This window comes from Bactrocera dorsalis, chromosome 4 (genome assembly GCF_023373825.1).
Source record: "Bactrocera dorsalis isolate Fly_Bdor chromosome 4, ASM2337382v1, whole genome shotgun sequence".
Taxonomy (NCBI): Eukaryota; Metazoa; Arthropoda; class Insecta; order Diptera; family Tephritidae; genus Bactrocera; species Bactrocera dorsalis.
Genome location: NC_064306.1, coordinates 58129547 through 58147637, shown reverse-complemented (window position 1 = coordinate 58147637; position 18091 = coordinate 58129547). Strand labels below are relative to the sequence as shown.

General features: G+C 36.1%; 1 protein-coding gene across 2 annotated transcripts in view; it reads left to right on the top strand.

Annotated features, from left to right (window-relative positions):
- The first annotated feature begins 804 nt into the window (after positions 1 to 804).
- Positions 805 to 18091, top strand: part of LOC105225702 (uncharacterized) — a 44017-nt gene continuing 26730 nt past the window's right edge. Inside the window, exon 1 of one of the 2 annotated variants that reach the window (XM_011204292.4) lies at positions 805 to 1847. The gene's annotated coding sequence lies outside the window, so the exon portion shown is untranslated. The remainder of the gene's footprint in view (positions 1848 to 18091) is intronic. The other variant, XM_049456135.1, reaches the window with a different exon arrangement.

Genomic DNA, 18091 nt, shown 5'->3' with positions numbered 1-18091 from the left:
AGATTAAAGGACGAAACTTGTAAAAGTTGTAGAGAAAAAGATGAGATGGAAACATCTAGACACTTTCTCCTCCACTATCCAGCTTTCGCCTGACTAAGTTTGAGACATAACGATTGCCACACTTTCTATGAACCTAGCTAATTGGATCGAGTTGTTATTAGCCGTATAGTCTAGGCGCTTTCCGGATATACAAGCATTTTTTTTTATCCATATCCGGTAGTTCTGGGCGTCACAACGGACACGCGTTTCTAGCTGTCCAAGTGGGACTACTTGTGACCTCACGAATATCAGCCAGTTTGTGTCACTTAACCTAATACAACCTATGGTCTATTGCCGTCATAACAACTATTTTTCGGTTTCTCTGACGAAAACATTTAATATATTTCGACTAAGTGAGATTTGAGTAGTCCTACAACAACAAAACCCAACTATGGATATTGTAATTTCTGGATTTTTATAATTTAAGAAATAATTGGTTGGGTCCCATCGGTCCAACTCTTACTCTAGACCACATATATCGAATATTTTAGTTTCCATGCTTTAAGTTAAGATTATTCCGTACCTATCAGTCATCTCATAAAATCGGTCTATATCTTCCTTCGACTCAACATATAGTTGCTAACAAGCCTAATAATGCATATATTCCACTCGCTTGCTTATTTTTTACGCAAAAGCACTCATTCACTTTTCCCCCTTTTGAGTGAAAATCTCCACGCTGAAACGCAAAGAAGCAACACTGCGACTTGAGTGACTTGTGTGGCGATTCACATAGAAAACGCTTGCGTTTGGCATTGTCTGCTAGTAAACATATTTGTGGTGGCAGATCGTGCGGTACGTGTGACTCGGGCGCAGAAAAAATTTGTGCCGGCTTAAGAGGACACTAAATTTTCTATCTACATACATACATAAGTATGTATATAGCTGTGTGCAAAAACAACAAATGCATGTGCATATAAATTGTTTCGGAAATCAGAAACCAACAAGAAGTGAAGTGAACTTCGGAAAGTAGTGAATTAGAAATGCATTATGTGAATTGTATTTGATGGAAACGCTTTGCTTTTGTAGCTCTCAGATACAAAACGATCGTCGGCGCACGCACACCAAGCAATAACATAGCTAAAGCAGATACATATACATATGTGTGTATATGTGTTGTTGTTAGTGTTTTGTTGATAAATCGCAAAGCCAGCCGATACGAAATATGTGCGTGTAGTTGTGTGTGTGCCTTTGGAGCGGATTTCGCAGCTGTGTGCAAGTGTATGTGTGTGTATCTGTGCGCCGCTGCCGCATGAATCATCTGTGAGTCGCACAAACGCTGCGAATTGAAACAGCGAAATGTGATAATAAAATAACAACAAGAAGTGTTTATAAATAAAATATAAATAATATTAAAAAAGATAAAAATAAATGCTAAAAACAAAAACAAACACCAGCGACACAGTTTACAGGCGACAACAACACAGCAACTATAATAATTTTACAAGCGAAGCAGCGAATTGACCATAGCTTTTGTTGTTGTTAAATAATTTAAAATGCGAAAATATACAGACGTGTGTGCATAACAGTAGTTTGTGATATGTGTTGTAGCCATTTTAAGCAATAAACGAAGGGTGAAATTTCTCTTGGCAAAAAAAGCGAAAAAATAGCCACGACAAAGCGCGGACGGACACAGTGTCTTTTTGCAATTAACGAAAGTATGCGAATATCTGCATGTGTGTTAAACAACAATAACAATAAAAACAGCAACGAAATTGTTATTGCTTGAAAGTTGAGCAATTAACACGCATTTCGCCGTGGAAGAAGCTGCAGAGATAATTGAAGAAAAAAGTGTATGGAGATTTGAAAAGGTAAAGCATTCATTTATGCCACAAAGCGCAGTTAGTTATAAGCACATATACATATGTATGTTCATATGTACTCTGTATATAAATATATGAACATACATATGTATGTGTGTATGTATATGCATAGAAAACATAAAAACATTAAAAGCTAGTTAGCACTCGTGACAAGAATGCGCCGCTTGCAGGCAGCCAGGCCGGTACTGGGTGTGTGGGTGCACCTTAAATAATTGTTGCAGCATTAGATGGCTGAGTTGCAGGCTTTTTTATGCGCTGCTCGGTCTAAAGCCATTATCTCTATACATGTACATATGTACTATATGCTAAGCATGCTTCCCTCCTTCTTCCATGCTTACGTGTGTGTTTGTTTGTACCTGTTCAACTCGAGTTTTTGTAATCGTTTTGAGTAGTCTGGCGACTTGTTAAAAAGTAAACACAAAACTCAAGCACACATAGATACAAACATACGTATATATACACATAAGTATGTACACTCGCTTATATGCCTGTGCCAGCATCTACGCTCAGAAAGAAATATTAGTGGGGATGTTTAGGCAAATGATGAGCTGACAAATCTTAATGGATTAGAGCCCTCAAAAAGGAATAACTCTTTCTATTTCAGGCTTTATCTACCATATAACGAGATTTCCAATAGGCACTCTATAAAAGTAGAACGGTAGGGACAGCAAACGACGCTATATTTATCCCCCTTTTTTTGAACGTTTCTCTTCGGTAAAGTTTGCCATTACATCGTGGAAAGATATACGATCCAACAATGAGTCAAAATTGTTAAAATTTTTTACCTAAATTCGCAGACAGTGTCCTCAACTTTGAGAGTTTGAGGAGCCCCAGCGGTCAGCGAGTAGAATTTGTCCACTGTAAGCCATGCCTGTCGCAAGAGTCGACTAAAATTCAATAGTGCATCTATATCCTTTGTTGGCTTGCCTCAAAATATCAGCAGAATCTTGTCAAAACTAGTTCTATAACACTCAGCTTGAAGAGTCCTTTCAAAAATAATGCTATAATACTCAACTTGAACTGCTATTATAAACTTTGAATGAGGTTCCATCCAATGAAAAGAGATTTGACAAAAGCTAAAAGGTCAGATGACTTAAATCTGATACTGCGGGGATCAGTACACCCTCGGAGTGCGCTCCAATCTGCTTTTTGTGTTTTGGTCCTTTGGGGAGTTTCGTGATGGCTGGCGTCTAAACCGGAATGAAGGTATAATTGAAATTTTAAGATTAATGTGGACTTGCATTGCGGCCGGGTCCCACAGACCGGCAGAGATTTTAGATCGGCCTCGAACCCGACCAAAATGAAAATGGTGTCGCTTCCATCTTACCACTTGGAACTAAAAAATGCTTGCAAAAGGGTTGTATTATTTTGGGCGCTGCTCAATGCATTGACTTAACTCTGATACCACGGGGATAAAAAGGTCTTGGAGCTCAACATTGCGTTGATCAACGCTTTGTTTTGATCTATGTATGTGCATTTAAACACCGTGAGATTAGATCATCAATGCCAGTTACTAACGTAAAACACAACAGCCCTTATATATTTGAGTATAAAATAATCTTTTTCAATAGTTTCACAATGGGCGACGCTGATTTTAGGGTCTCTTCATATTTTGAAACCAAAAAACTGGATCTTAATCTAAATAAGACTTGTTAGTAGTATAAAAGTATGCTTTGAGACATACTATATATGATGTACATTTATAGAATTTAAATTACTATAATGATTGGTGATTCGTTTAGATTTTCTCAATCCTGTAACCGATCTCCTGCAGGACCTCTGAAAAAAGGTATTTGGCGAGAGGAAAAAATTTCTACTTAAAATTAACTCAAAACAAAATTTTTTATTACAATAGTTGAGAACAGGTAATGATAGAAAGTCTAGTCAAAATTTCGATTTTTTTACAAAATAGCAATGTCCCGAAAAAACTATTTATTTTTTGCAAAAGTGTACACTTCGGAGTAGCTTAAATACTCGAAGTTATTATAAAAATCTCATTTCTTCGATCATTTCCTGATAAATATACATATCTAAGAAGGTCGTATAAAATTTTAAAATTTTCGGTTCAGTGGTTTTAAAGAAATATTCCTCACAACCACCGAAAACAGCGCTACGAGAAAAAGGCGCTTAAAGTTTTGGAAATCATTAAGTACATCAAGAGTACAATTTTTCACCAATAAAATTAGCATCAAATTGTACGCAAACATAGTGGCCATATTCACACAAAATTTCAAATTGACACGAACGATAGTCTCCGTGTACCATTGCTGCCTGATTTGAATAAACTTACGCTTACGGATTTGTAGGCATAGAAGTCATGGATTTTTTTTCGCTATTTTATCAATTGAATAATATTTTTATAATATTTTAGAGCACTAAAATAAACTTCAGGCGAAAAATCCATTTACTTTAGATAATTCCAGAGATTCATTTCTTTTAAACGAAAATGAAATAGAAATTATTTTTAAAATGTGCACCTCGAAATTTGTACTTTTACAAAATGATATGCTAAAATCGTTTAAACTTTTTATTTTATTAATTTTTGTCAACTAATCACCGATACTAATGAGCCATATTTTATCGCATAAAATTTAAAAAATTTTGTATTGCTATTAGGAACTGCGTTGGAGAAAGCTGTTATCTTTTAATAGCAGCTAAGATAGTAAAATTGTACGTAACATATATACATACATACATATTGTACATACTACATAAGTATATTTAACAAGTGAATACTCATCAAGTTGTAAGAAAGCACTTTATGAATCAATTATTTTACTCAAGTAGTGTGTTATCAGGAAATTGAAAGAAAGAGTTTCTTATATAAAACTCGATGGTACTTGTAATACGGAAAGTATATATAAACAATATATATTATTTTTAGATATTTTCTGTTTATTTCGTATTAAAAAGTTCATTTGCTCCATTAGTGATGAGCGGAAGGGTGAAATATTTTTCACGATAAGGTGTAAAATAAAGTTTAGTTTAAAAAAAAATATAGGAAGTGAAGAAATAACCATATTCATCACTAAATGACATACTGAGATGCATATAATGCCTTAATCTATACAAATTTTATAGAAAATTATCTTAAATTTATAGAGATGTCTCCGAGATCACGAGCGTCGATTTCAGCCATCAAATAGTAGGTTATCATGGCACGATAACGGTTGCCATTGAATGCTAGGGTTTCACCGGCATCATTTTTGAAGAAATATGGACCGATGACTCCACCGACATACAAATCCCCCTCCCCCCCAAACCGTTGTTTTTGGGGTGAAATATCACCCTTCAATCTCTTTAGACTTCGTCCAAATGCACCAATTTCGCTCGTTTATTTTTACATACCCATTGAGCCAGAAATGGGACTCATCGCTGAACAAAATTTGGCTCAAAGACGTCGGATCTTGTGGGAACTTTTCAAAAGTCCTTAGAGCTAAGTACATTTGCTTAGGAAAACGTATTTATACGCCTTCAATTAAAGTCTCGACGTAAAATGTGCTAAGTCTTTCCATGCGTCAATACGAGTTGCTGAAAACGGCGGGAAACGACCCTCCACGGTCTTCGTGTACACTCTCAGCTACAGCTGCTTTATTTTCTTCACTGCGTGCTGGACTTGGCCTTTCCGGTCAAATATTATCTAATAATGAAGTGATGATGGTGTTGTGAATAAGAGGCTCAGTAGGCCGATTATGTAGACCACAAGTTATTGGAAAATGTACCTCTACCTGAATCACCCGTTATTAGGGTTCTAGGTAAATATATTTTTACAACAAAAAATATTTTTTTTGTCTTTAGATGGTCGAAGTCTCTCCAACTTTTTTTGGATTATGGTGATTCGTGTTAGGGAAGTTCAACTGTAAATAGGTCTTCAAAATAAACTAAATGATTCAACAGAGCTTTAAGCTCAAAAACAGCTTTGGAGATTACCAAACTATTAACAAATCCACTTTTAAAACTTTTTCATTTACCTTACTAACATTTTTCAGTGGCTCAATTGCATTGTCTCAATAACACAAATGCAGTCGCTGCAACTCCAACGAAGCAACAAAGGCCAGCAGAGCAGTAAGGCAGTGAGGCGCTTTTGTGCGCACACGCCTATTCCGCTCACTGCCATTTATGTACATAATAGGATACAAACATACGCACATACAGATGTACAACAATTAATAAACACTCCGAGTGATACAGACTTCCACGCACACACATTTTTACATACATAAATACATGCAAAAGCAAGCGGACAAGAGTCCATGACAGCAGCGACAACAAGACAGTGTGTGGTTACAGATAAAATGCAGTGAAAAATGTGTCAAGCAAAAAGAGGAAAAAATTAAGAGTGAATTTATTATCAGTAATTCAATATACATACATATGTACGAGTATGTATGTAGGCATACATTGTACTGCCTGTCATAAAATAATTGTATATATGTTTGTGTGAATACACTTGCTTATGCCATATTAGTAGTAATTATCTGTGTATGTATGTACATATGTATGTGTACATATGTATGTATGTATTCAATCACTTATCAAAGTGTAAAAATATTTTTTATCGCGCGCCTGTTATTGCTTTCATTCAAACTGAGCACTTACATATTTGGAGGCAGCGAGGTGCGTGGGGAAGAGTGTGGAAACCAAATACTCATCATTGTGGTCATAAATGCGGTTGTCGCGTATTAATAGCGCCAATACCGAAATTGTTTAAACGCTTTCTGAATTTTTATTTCGTGGTCGCCAGCCATTCATTAATTCACTGAGGCACCACTTGCCAGTGCACATGTGTGACACCTTGTTATTACTTTTATATACATATGTATGTATGTATGTTTGGGTGCGCCTAAAAATGCATCAGTTCACTCGTCAGTCAGACACCTGTGCGAATTCGCATTACAACAACTTTCATAATTTTGTTGACTTACAAAAACAATACACAATTTTAAAGACATTTTTGAAATATTTTTCTTTTTTATATATTTCCACGTTTGGGTTTTTTTAATCTATTTTAAATTTAGAAAGTGATTAACTATTTTCATAGCTTGTCGCTAATTTTTTGCTGCGGTTTGAAAAGTTTAGAAAAATCTGTCAATTAATTGTTTGTCTATTAATTATTTGTAAATCACTTTGAAAAGTATGGTTGCCAGCTGTGCACGTAATCGATAATTGGCTTTAATTCGCTATAATTGCGATAATTTTTGACACGTTTGCGCCTAAGTATGTGTAGAAAGCTAAGCTTGAAGAAAATTTCTTCATAGCCAGAAGAAATAATTAAGAAAATTACTATTTTATTACTAAATTACTTATATTTCAACAGCAAAGAAAACTCTAAATTTTTTATTATTTTAGCTGTCAAAAAATTGATTGAACTTGTAGAACACAACAGTTTTTTAACTAAACTTAACATTTTTGGAATCTAAATTGAAATAGAAAAACACGCGAAAAAGCTTCTTAATATCATTCTCAGGTGAATTTTTTGTGGCATAAAGAAGGGTATAGAAAAGTCTTTATCTTCATTTGAATCGGTAGTTTTTTATGGCAGCTATACGCTATAGCGATCCTTTTTGAACAATATATTCAGAGATTGCATCCCTGCCTTGGAAAATATTCTTGCCAAATTTCGTATAGACATCTTGTCAAAAAAATTTCCATACAAAAACTTGATTTAGATTGTTCAGTTTGTATGATATTGATGTCCGATGCGGGCGGTTCAAACACATTCGCTAAAAGAAGAAGACGTGAACAAAATTTCAGATCAATATCTCTAAAACTGAGTGACTAGTTCTCAGGTTTGTTCTAGTTGAATGAACAGCTGTGATTACGTATCAATTCTCCGAAGTAGTCTTGATTCTTTCTTGACTTCCAACACTGAAAAAATTGGATATTTCAGATGGACAAAGCGGAAATTCATGTTGGCAAACTAAAGATTGGAAAATAAAATACAAAAGTAGACCGATAGGGACCGCAAACGACGCCATATTTTATCTCACTCTTTTGACACTTCTCTACAGTAAGGTTTGCCATTTCATTCTGGAAAGATATGCGATCCAATAACGAGTCCAAAATACTAAAATTGACTACCGAAATGCGCAGTCAGTGATCTCAACTATAGGAGCACTACATCCACTTTATGGTCGTCATAATCGTTTTGTCAGATCAAAAATTGAGCGTCCAATGGAAACGTTTGAACCGACAGGCACAGTACAAAATGTTCCCGTACCAGTGAGACAAAGAAGCACCCGTTGTGTCGAGAATGTTGCTGCTGCTAGAGGATCAATTGAGGAAGTCAAGTCGTTCACAAGTGTTGGACATCTCTGTGACGTCGTTTCAGCGAATTTTTGCGAAAAGATCTTGGCCTACATTCTTACAAGGCCAAATTGACGCAAGAACTGAAGCCGATTGACCATCAGAAACGTCGTATGTTAATGAATTGGGCTGAGCAACAACTTGAAAATTATCCGGATTTTCATCGAAAAATTATCTTCAGCGATGAGTCTCAATTATGGCTGAATGGCTTCGTCGATAAGTAAAATATGCGAAATATGTGTTACTGATCAGCCAGCAATGCACACGTACTCCATGAGTCACCATTGCATCCCGAAATAATTACGGTTTGGTGCGGTTTATGGGCCGGCATTTTCCGTGATGATCAAAACCGGAAGGTTACTATGAAAGAGAATCGCCACCGTTCAATGATAATCAAATATTATATTTTTGGCCCGAATTGAATGATATGGACTAGGACAATATGTGGTTTCAACAGAAGGCCGTACAAGCCACACAGCGAATGTCACAATCGATTTATTGAAAACTAAGTTTGGTGAACGTATTATCTCACGAAATAGCCCATTCAATTGTCCGCCCCGGTGATGCGATTTGACGCCGTTAGACTATTTCCTGTAAGGCTACGTCAAGTCTATGAACGATTGATGAACTTCGCACGAATATTGGACGTGAAATTGCAGCAGTATCGACCGATTTATGCTTGAAACCGTCGAAAATTGGATTCAGCGTCTGGACTTCTGCAGCGTGCCCTTGATGACCATGCAAAGGAATTGAATTCTATACATAATGGCATCGAATGTACTTTCACAAGAATAAACAATTTCATTGATATCCCAAAAAACTTTTGTAGCGCTCTTATTGAAAGAATAAGAATATAGAAAAAATCACTGGAAATTGTGCCTCAATTTGATCGTCAATTTCAGTAAAAGTCATATCCAAATTTAAAATAATACTTTCATTAAAACATATGCAGTTGCAGGTAAATATAGCCAAATATTGTGCAATATTATCAAAATTATGTAACATAGCTCTTTCATCTTATATCCGCAGCTGTAACACAGATCGGAAATATTCACATACATACATATAATATTATATAATCACGACATGTGTGAATATGCAAATACAGGTTAGCTACCGAACACGTTTTCGATTTCAAGCCACGCATACCTACATTCAAGCAACTCACACGAGCTTCACTCAGAGCTGCTGCTAAATGTACTATGGGCTATGGCTGCATTCTAGCCTAGAGCTAATTTTTATGATCACTGATACGACACACACCTTTAGAGGTGTGGATATTGTAACATGAATTTTTTAGATATTTTCTATATACCAATACACATGCATCAATGTTTAATATGAGTATGAACCAGCAAGGTTTGACAACTGGCTTGATTACACTGAGAGTATGAAAGTAAGAGTAGAGATTTTCTCATACATAAACATAGAGAAACAAATTGTAAACCATATAACAGGTGAGCTTCTGCTTCGATTCTTTGCATCATAAAATTATTTCTTTTCTGCTGTAGAAGGTTCAATGGATCACCTTCCTTCAACTCAGTTTGCTCACGTCTCATATTCTTGTACTTTTATGAAATGAAACACTGTCAGCATATTCATTTGTGGCTGTCACTTTTTCGATACGATGATTCGTCACTTAATAGCGCCATTTTAAACTCATGTTTTAAGTTTTCTATTTTAAGTTCATAGAGAAAGTTTCTTTTCGAATTTCTTTGCTTATTACGACACCAGAGAAACGCCGCCATAATATGAAGCAAATTAAATAATACGATGAGAAGAGTCTGGAAATAAGCTGCAAAAGTTGGTAATTGAAAAAGAAATTACTTGCTTTTACATATGTATATGCTAGTATGTACACATTTTGGCAAAAGTGTGCCAATGTTTGTTCCAATCTTCAAAGCCTTTTGGTATAAGCTTGGGTTCTTCCAGCAATGTCACCTTTCCCGTCGGGTATAATATAATATATGTATGTATACTTTATATAAACCATGTCAATTACATCTTAAAGTTTTAGACATTTTCCGAGATGTCATCAATGATAAAAGCGAGGAGCGAAAGTTTGACAGTTCGTTTTGTTTTTTCCGTTGTGTGCCGCAATCTAGTATCTCTGAAATTTTATTGTAATTTGAATAAGTGCTTTTCATATGTATTATTTACATACATATATTGTATATGAGTTTATGGAAATCAAATGCGTAATTCCACTCTGTTTTGAAGCCAGTGCACTTAAGCCTCTGGAGTTATGAAATTATTTCATCAGAGCCATCTGGCTTAAATCCCATTACAAAGTCGCAAAAGAACTTACATTTTTCTTTATTTTATGATGGCTTTGCGACATAAAAATTAAATAAATAATTTCTGCTTTTTGTTGTCAATTTAAGATTATGTAGGCTTGACTTGTATTCAAGGTCCCAAAACGCAAGAACAATGTGTTCATGTGCCAATATGACAAAGAATCACTCGAAGTAATGAAAATATTGCTGACGTTCAAGCAAGTGTTGTTGAAAACCGCAATATGTCGATTCCAAGACATTCAGAAAAATTGGGACTGTCTCAGACCACAACCTGGCGAATTTTGAGGTCTTTTGTGAACGATTAAGACGAAATATCTCCTGTCATCAAACAAACAGTCGTCACAGTCGGGTCCCAAGTTACTGTTGATAGACATAACTTCGAAGTTGTAGATATTTTCGTTTATCTTGGAACCAGTATCAACACCATCAACAATATCAGCCCTGAAATTCAACACAGAATAACTATTGCCAACAGGTACTACTAAGTAGGTAATTGATAAGAAAGTTCTCTCTCAACGAACAAAGACCAATTCACAAGTCACTCATGCTCTCCGTCCTGTTATATGGCATGGACGATGACAACATCTGACGAGACGGTCTTAGAAGTGTTCGATAGAAAGGTTCTGCGGAAGATTTATGGTCCTTGCGCATTAACAACGGCGAATATCACATTCGATGGAACGTGTATGAGATATACAGCGACATTGATATAGTTCAGCGAATCAACAGACAGTGTATACGCTGGTTTAGCCATGTCGTCCGCATGGATGAAAACACTCCATCTCTAAAAGTATTCGACGCAGTACTCACTCGGGAAAGTAGAGGAAGACGAAGACCTCCACTCCATTGGAAAGACCAGGTGGAGAAGGCCCATCTACACTTCTAATCACTAACTGGCGCCAAACATCGAAAAGGAAGAACGACTGGCGCGCTGTTGTAAAGTCGACCTTAACCGCTTAAGTGGTGTCTATACCAATAAAGAAGAAGAATGATCAGAACTAAATTGAACAATAATAAATTAATACCATCTGATCAAATTTGACCCGGACTGACCACATTTCAACAACAAATTTTCACGTATTTTAATACAAATTTTTGTTATCACTTAAGTAGGGTTTTGACTCAAGACAAGCATGTAAAAGCTTAATTCAAGTTTCCTTACACTTGTTTCAAGCCTCTACAGGGATTTCCATGGTAAATCCGTATAAAAACTGTTCATGTCGTGATTGTTTACTTATAAGTAAGTTTCGGTTATTGATTATTATATTTTTTCGAGGTGAGAATTACCATCGAAGAGTTTCTTAAAATAATTCTTCTCAAAAAATCAGTGTTAGTTACAAATCAATCTCGAAATTAAATCTTAAAAAAAGAGGTTACCCATATTCATTTTCATAAAATCTTTGTAAAAATCACTTTCTACATTTGTATTAAGTAATGGTGAAATTTTGTGAGCAAAGCAACGCATTTGTGAACTAAAGGCTTTTATATAGAAAACCACTTTGATAACACGATAAAACTGAATCATCGAATAAATATTTATAGATTATATACAAGTACATACATATGTATATACAACTGGTGGTAAATGAGTAAAAGAATATACGAATTTCAAAGTATGTAGTAAGAGCAGTGAGGTCTTAGCTGTAATCTAGTTTTCTACTCGTAAGTGTTTTTAAAGTAGATCAACTAACAGATTAATAGATATTATGTCGGAAAGTTATACCTATTTACAATGAGCTTATTTAAATTGATAAAAATTTTCTAATAAGTAGAACTTTTATTATGTTTTCAGCAATGAACAACAAAAATTAAATAATTTCGTAACAATGATTTTGAATTCAATTTCGTTTAGTCAATTTTTCCAAAACTCTTTCTAACTTCTTAACCTCTCTAAAAAGCCTAATAAAGCAGTTGGGCATAAAATAATAGCGAAGTGCGTAACAAATGAATCCGTAATGAATACCAAAAGGGACTGAACTGACGTTAGTCTGGAGTCCATCCGATTTACTGCATGAATCATGCCGCTATAATGTTGAATATATGTATGTATATATCCATACATAATATAAATTTAGATTTATATTTACGTTGTGCTTGAGTACACACGAAAATTTATTATTTAATAATTATATGACTAATACTACGAGCACATACAAATTTACAATGCGATCGTGTTTGCTTTTATTATAGCAAGCTATTCTTCGATAGAATCGTAGATATGCCATATACATAAAAACAAATATGTATATCAAATTTATTATTCACATCACGTCGCTAATATCGAGGTAATTATAATGTTTCTAACTAATTTTTGAGGGCTTTGACATTTAAACAAAAAAATAAAGACTGAAGACAATAGGAGAATAAAATGTTATTATAATAGCAGATAATTTTATTTTCTTCTCAAAATGTCGGAACTTTTTTAATGCAAATTATGAGAGTTTAAATGCCAACTAGTTATACTAGTTGGCTAGATTGAGGGAGAGTATCACTTTCCGGAAAAAGGTTTATTAAGTTTGCCACATCATTGTTAAGAACTTGTTTGTAACACCCAGAAGGAAACTTCGAACCTATAAAATATATATAGAGTGATCCATTTCAAGGTTCTTTACTTTTTAAAGAAAGACACAGACACTTCAAAATTTAATGGAGAATGTTTATTATCGTTCTAAAGAACATTCTTGGGCATTTATTTTTTTGAAAATTATGTCTTTCAAATGTTGGCCGTGGGTACGTCTCAGATGGTTCATCAGTTGAGTCCAAACTTTGATGAATGGTTCGAACATTTCGATTGATATATGGGGAATGACACGCGTGAAGTCCAAGGCCTGAACCGAAGCGGGATTGTTCGTATAGACTTTAAACTTTACATACCCTCTAAGGCAAGAGTCTAACGGTGTGATATCACACGATCTTGGTGTCCAATCGACCGGCCCAAAACCTGAAATTATCTGCTCGCCAAAGTGATCTCTCAATAAATCCATTGATTGATACGATGCGTGGAAAGTGGCGGCGTCTTGTTGAAACCAAATGTCGTCGAGATCATGAGATTCAATTTCGGACATTAAATAGTAAGTTATCATGGCTCGATAATGGTCGCCATTCACGGTTACGTTTTCACCGGCGTCATTTTTGAAGAAATATGGACCGAAGATTCCACCTGCTCATAAACCACACCAAACCGTAATTTTTTCTGGTTGAAATGACAGCTTTTGAATCTTTTCAGGTTGCTCTTTGTCACAAATGTTGCAATTTTGCTTGTTTACATACCCATTGAGCTACAAATGGACCTCACCGCTGAACAAAGTTTGGCTTGAAAACGTCGGATTTTCTTGGAACCTTTAAAGAGCTCATACAGCGAAGCTATGTTACTTGGAAGTTCGAGCAGCTTCAGTTCTTGCACAAGTTGTATTCTGCAAGCTTTTCATTTAAGATTTCGACCTAAAATGCGCCAAGAATCACGCGTGATCTGCCAAAAAACGTTATTGAAAAAAGTACCTCTAACGAAGTTTCAACTCTAAAAGTTGATAAACACGTAGAAAATAACAATATATATATATTTTTTAATTATATTCTAATAGCTTTCAAGGTAGTTACGTTTACTTTGCCTTCAGCATTCCAGTTAAGTCCGAAATTTGAATCCCGTGCGTTTTGAGCTTCAAGAATTTGAAACTTTGATGGCATAACCCTGACACCATTTTGATGGAAAAAGTTCGTGCAGACCAAAATTTCAGAGTAAAATGTAACTTATTCACTCAAATCAAGTTTAAAGATATTTGAATTGTGGCTCAAGGAAAGCCTACATTGTACTTACATATATGTATACTATACTTCAATTCTGGTGAAAAAGATTCTTGGACACAATTTCCGGCATATTTTGATATAAATATTTATTTATGTACATTAATATATTTTTGTTTCATTTACTATACTTCATTTAATCGAAAACTGTAGGATCCAGATTTTTCGCTTATTTATTAAGTAATCGTCAGCAATTCTTCAAGCGCCCTCTTAGCTTATTTCTCGTTTGTGACTCCAATAATAATATTTTGTTATTTTTGATATCGAATTTTAACAAGTAAATTGTCAGAATTCCTTTGATATTCCAACAAATGAAATGGAAAATAACTGGGTGGCTCCCCCTCCCCGCCATGATGCATTAAAAGGCCATTGCAAACGCAGATTTCGATTTCATTCGGTCTAATTGGCAGAAATATGAGTTGCCGCGACTCAACGAGTCATCAAATTAAGTGGCGCGGCGCAAAATTGCAATGAAGCAGGAAATACTCGCATACTCATACGCACACACTGACACACACACACATGTGTATAGATATGTATGAATGCAAAAAATTCGCATTTAAGTTTGTATATCGAGCCCTTTTTAATTTATTTGACCGAGTCTAGTGTGCTTCGTGTTGCTGATTTTTGCTCTTTTGTTCTTACACAGCTCTATGTATGTATGTGTGTGTGCTTGTAGTTAATAATTGTCGTTATGTATGTATGCGTATTTATATTAATTTGTTTGTTTACTTGCCTTTTGCGTGAGTTTTGTTGATAAACAAAAGTTGCTGATCTTACAAGACGAATGAACTCGAATCGCCAGCGCTAGAGTCAGATTGGCTGTTATTCCTCTTTAGCAATACGAGTGTGAAATTAGGGTGGTCGAGAATGTTCGCGAATGAAATAAAAAAAATTTTGTCTGCAGTAAGATGAAAGAATATATGGGTTTTAGAATAATAACTTTTGATTGGGGTACATTTCATGATCTTCTGTTTCTTCATTGGGAAAGACGCCGCCTACACGGTTATAGCCTAGTTTACAATAGCGCACCAGCCGTATGGTATTTTCGCTCTTTGGCGTCAATTCGAGATACCAAGTGTAGCCAGGTCCTTCTTCACCTGGTCTTTCCAACGGACTAGAGGCCTTCCTCTGTTCTGCTTCCACCGACGGGTACCGAACCGGAAACTTTCGATGCTAGAGTGTTCTCTTCCATCCGGACAACTTGACTTAGCCAGCGCAGTCGCTGTCTCTTGAATCGCTGACCTACATATGTCAATGCGCCGTATAATTTGTACAGTCCATCATTCCATTGATTACTCGCCGTTGCCAATACCCAAGGACTATAAATCTTCTGCAAAATCGTTCCCTTGAACACTCTTAAGGACGACTGATCAGATGTTGTCATCGTCCATGGCTCCGCGACATATAGCAGGACGGGAATGATGAGGAACTTGATATTTGTTTGTCGAGAGAAGACTTTAGTTTTGATGATGTCAGATTTTTCGTCTTGTCCTCGTTCAGAACTAGACTTATATGCTTCGTTTCCATATTCAGTCTGGAGAAAGCACAGATTTCAACCAGATTAAAGAAGTCGGAAAGGTACTTTCCGATCCTGCCGAGCTTTTGGTGTTGCTCAATCTCAGCTTACACAGCCGAATAAGCTAAGCGGGGATACGTTTGCAGTAGCCTTCATCAAAAGGGGTCTTCCACCCGTGGGTACTGTTTCTTTTTAATGGAGAGTGGTATCAACGTGACGGGTTCCAAACCCAGCGCACAATCTCGCTAGGCGGGTAGTACACTTTATACACATTTATATAGTGAGCCGCTTATTTCAAGACCGACGCTCGCTCGCAGACGCACCTCTGGTGAACAGACGCTGCAATTAGACTTCAGAGAAGCCTTAAACCGAATATGTCGGAGTGGCTCCGCTGAAGCTTTCTCTCTCTTGGACGTGACCCCAGACTTCATACGGGTTTGCTACCGCTTCTTACACAAGAGTTGCTCACATTTCCAATGCGCGTGGCGAGGACTCAAAAGTAAGAATTGGGTATAGTCATAGGATTGTCACTGCTTAACCAGAAACATGAATATACCCTGCTACTTATTACATTTACACATTTTAAAATTCTCGATATGGTCTTTCTGAGGCTGTTACTCAAGCTGTGCTGCTTAATATGAGGGTTAATTTCACTCTAAAACAAAAGGCTCGGATTTTCTAAAGTCAAAAGTCACTAAAAGCATGTTGAACAAGAGTATTTCATAATTTTTATATATTTTTTTTTAATTTTAACTTTTACTTCAAATAAAGAACAACCCTATTACTCATGATAATGAGTTTTTTCTTCATTTCTTCGACACACTTGCCTTTATACACGCGTTGTTTTCATATTTGCATTTGTTTGCTGTAGTTTTTGTAACAAGCTAAGCTATTCTCTTGGTTCGCTGTTGTGCCAATTCGCATATTAAAATTATGTCGCCAACTTGTTGACATGCAAATGCAAAATATTTCTTCACTTGTGCGCTTTTGTGTGAAGCTCAAGTGCCGGACTCTGCATGCCACTGCATAGTTGAGTAATAAGCGGTTGTATGTGTGTGTGTGGCTAGGGTTATCTACTCGCTGTGAATACCTATGTATGTATGTATGTGTGTGTATATCTAATGAATTTTAATTGCAGAGAACAGCAAGAGTTTCTTAAAAGCAACTACAATAATATTAATAATTTACAATGCACTTTAAAGTTGTCTCGCGAACAACTTTCAATAACAGTTTGAGCACCACTGCAATGTGTAATATGAGACAGGTGGACAAGTATGTGTGTGTGTTTTATTGCACATGTCCAATACTCGCAATACTTGAAATAAATAATCTTTTAACCGTGAATGCATGCATTTCTAATGAATTGCGCTTGGCAAAGTAAATTCTGAGAGTCTTTGTTTTGCTGCGCTTTGTCACCGCTTCGCACACAAACGTGTTTCAAATATTTGTTCAGAAAAGTTGTTTGGTTTTGTTTTTGCCTTTAAGCCGTAAAGGTGTAGATTGGTGGAAAAATATACATGAAAATTTTTGTTGTAGTATTTTATGTAACAAAGTTGCACACGAATAATTGTTTGTAAGAAACACGACGGCAATCAAAGCTGCAGCTGCATGGCCAGTTCACATTCTTGGCATGCTGAAATTTAGATTGGAAACCTGGTTCCAACATCTGTTGGGGGTTTATGCTGGAAATTATTTTTATTCCACCAGATTGGGTTTGGTTTTTGCAGAATCTACATATTTAGCAGCAGCCACAGCAGATAATGATGCTGATCACTTTCAGTTCCTTTAAGCGGCAAGCTAGACTTAAATGTATATGCTGGTCCCAAAAGTTAAGCCAAGAAAGCTACTTGAGTCTCTAAAACGGAAAAATGTCACAGGGAGTTAAATGTTGAAAATAAAATGACTGATTGGAGTGGCTTTCAAGCGGTTTTCAAGTCTCTTACTAAAGTTTTTTTTTCAAGAATCAAAATATGAATAGGTTCTAACAGCGTACTGGATGAACACAATGGGATTCGGTGACAAGACTATGCCGACGACAATATTATAATGGTAATACGCAAGTACGTGAATACTCTCTGCGATGTCGTCCAAAGGGACGTAGGTTAGTTTAGGTTAGGTTAATCTGGTAGGCCAATAAGCCACGCATATACCAGCTTTGTGGTATCTGATGGAGTTCCGTTGTTATGTCCAAGAGTAGTCATCCTTTAGGATACCTGTGCTTGACGCGAATTTTAACAAACTCTGCGGCCTCACTACCGATATCTCTTCCAGTGTATCATACCATGGAGACCTCAGGTGATTACAGCGTG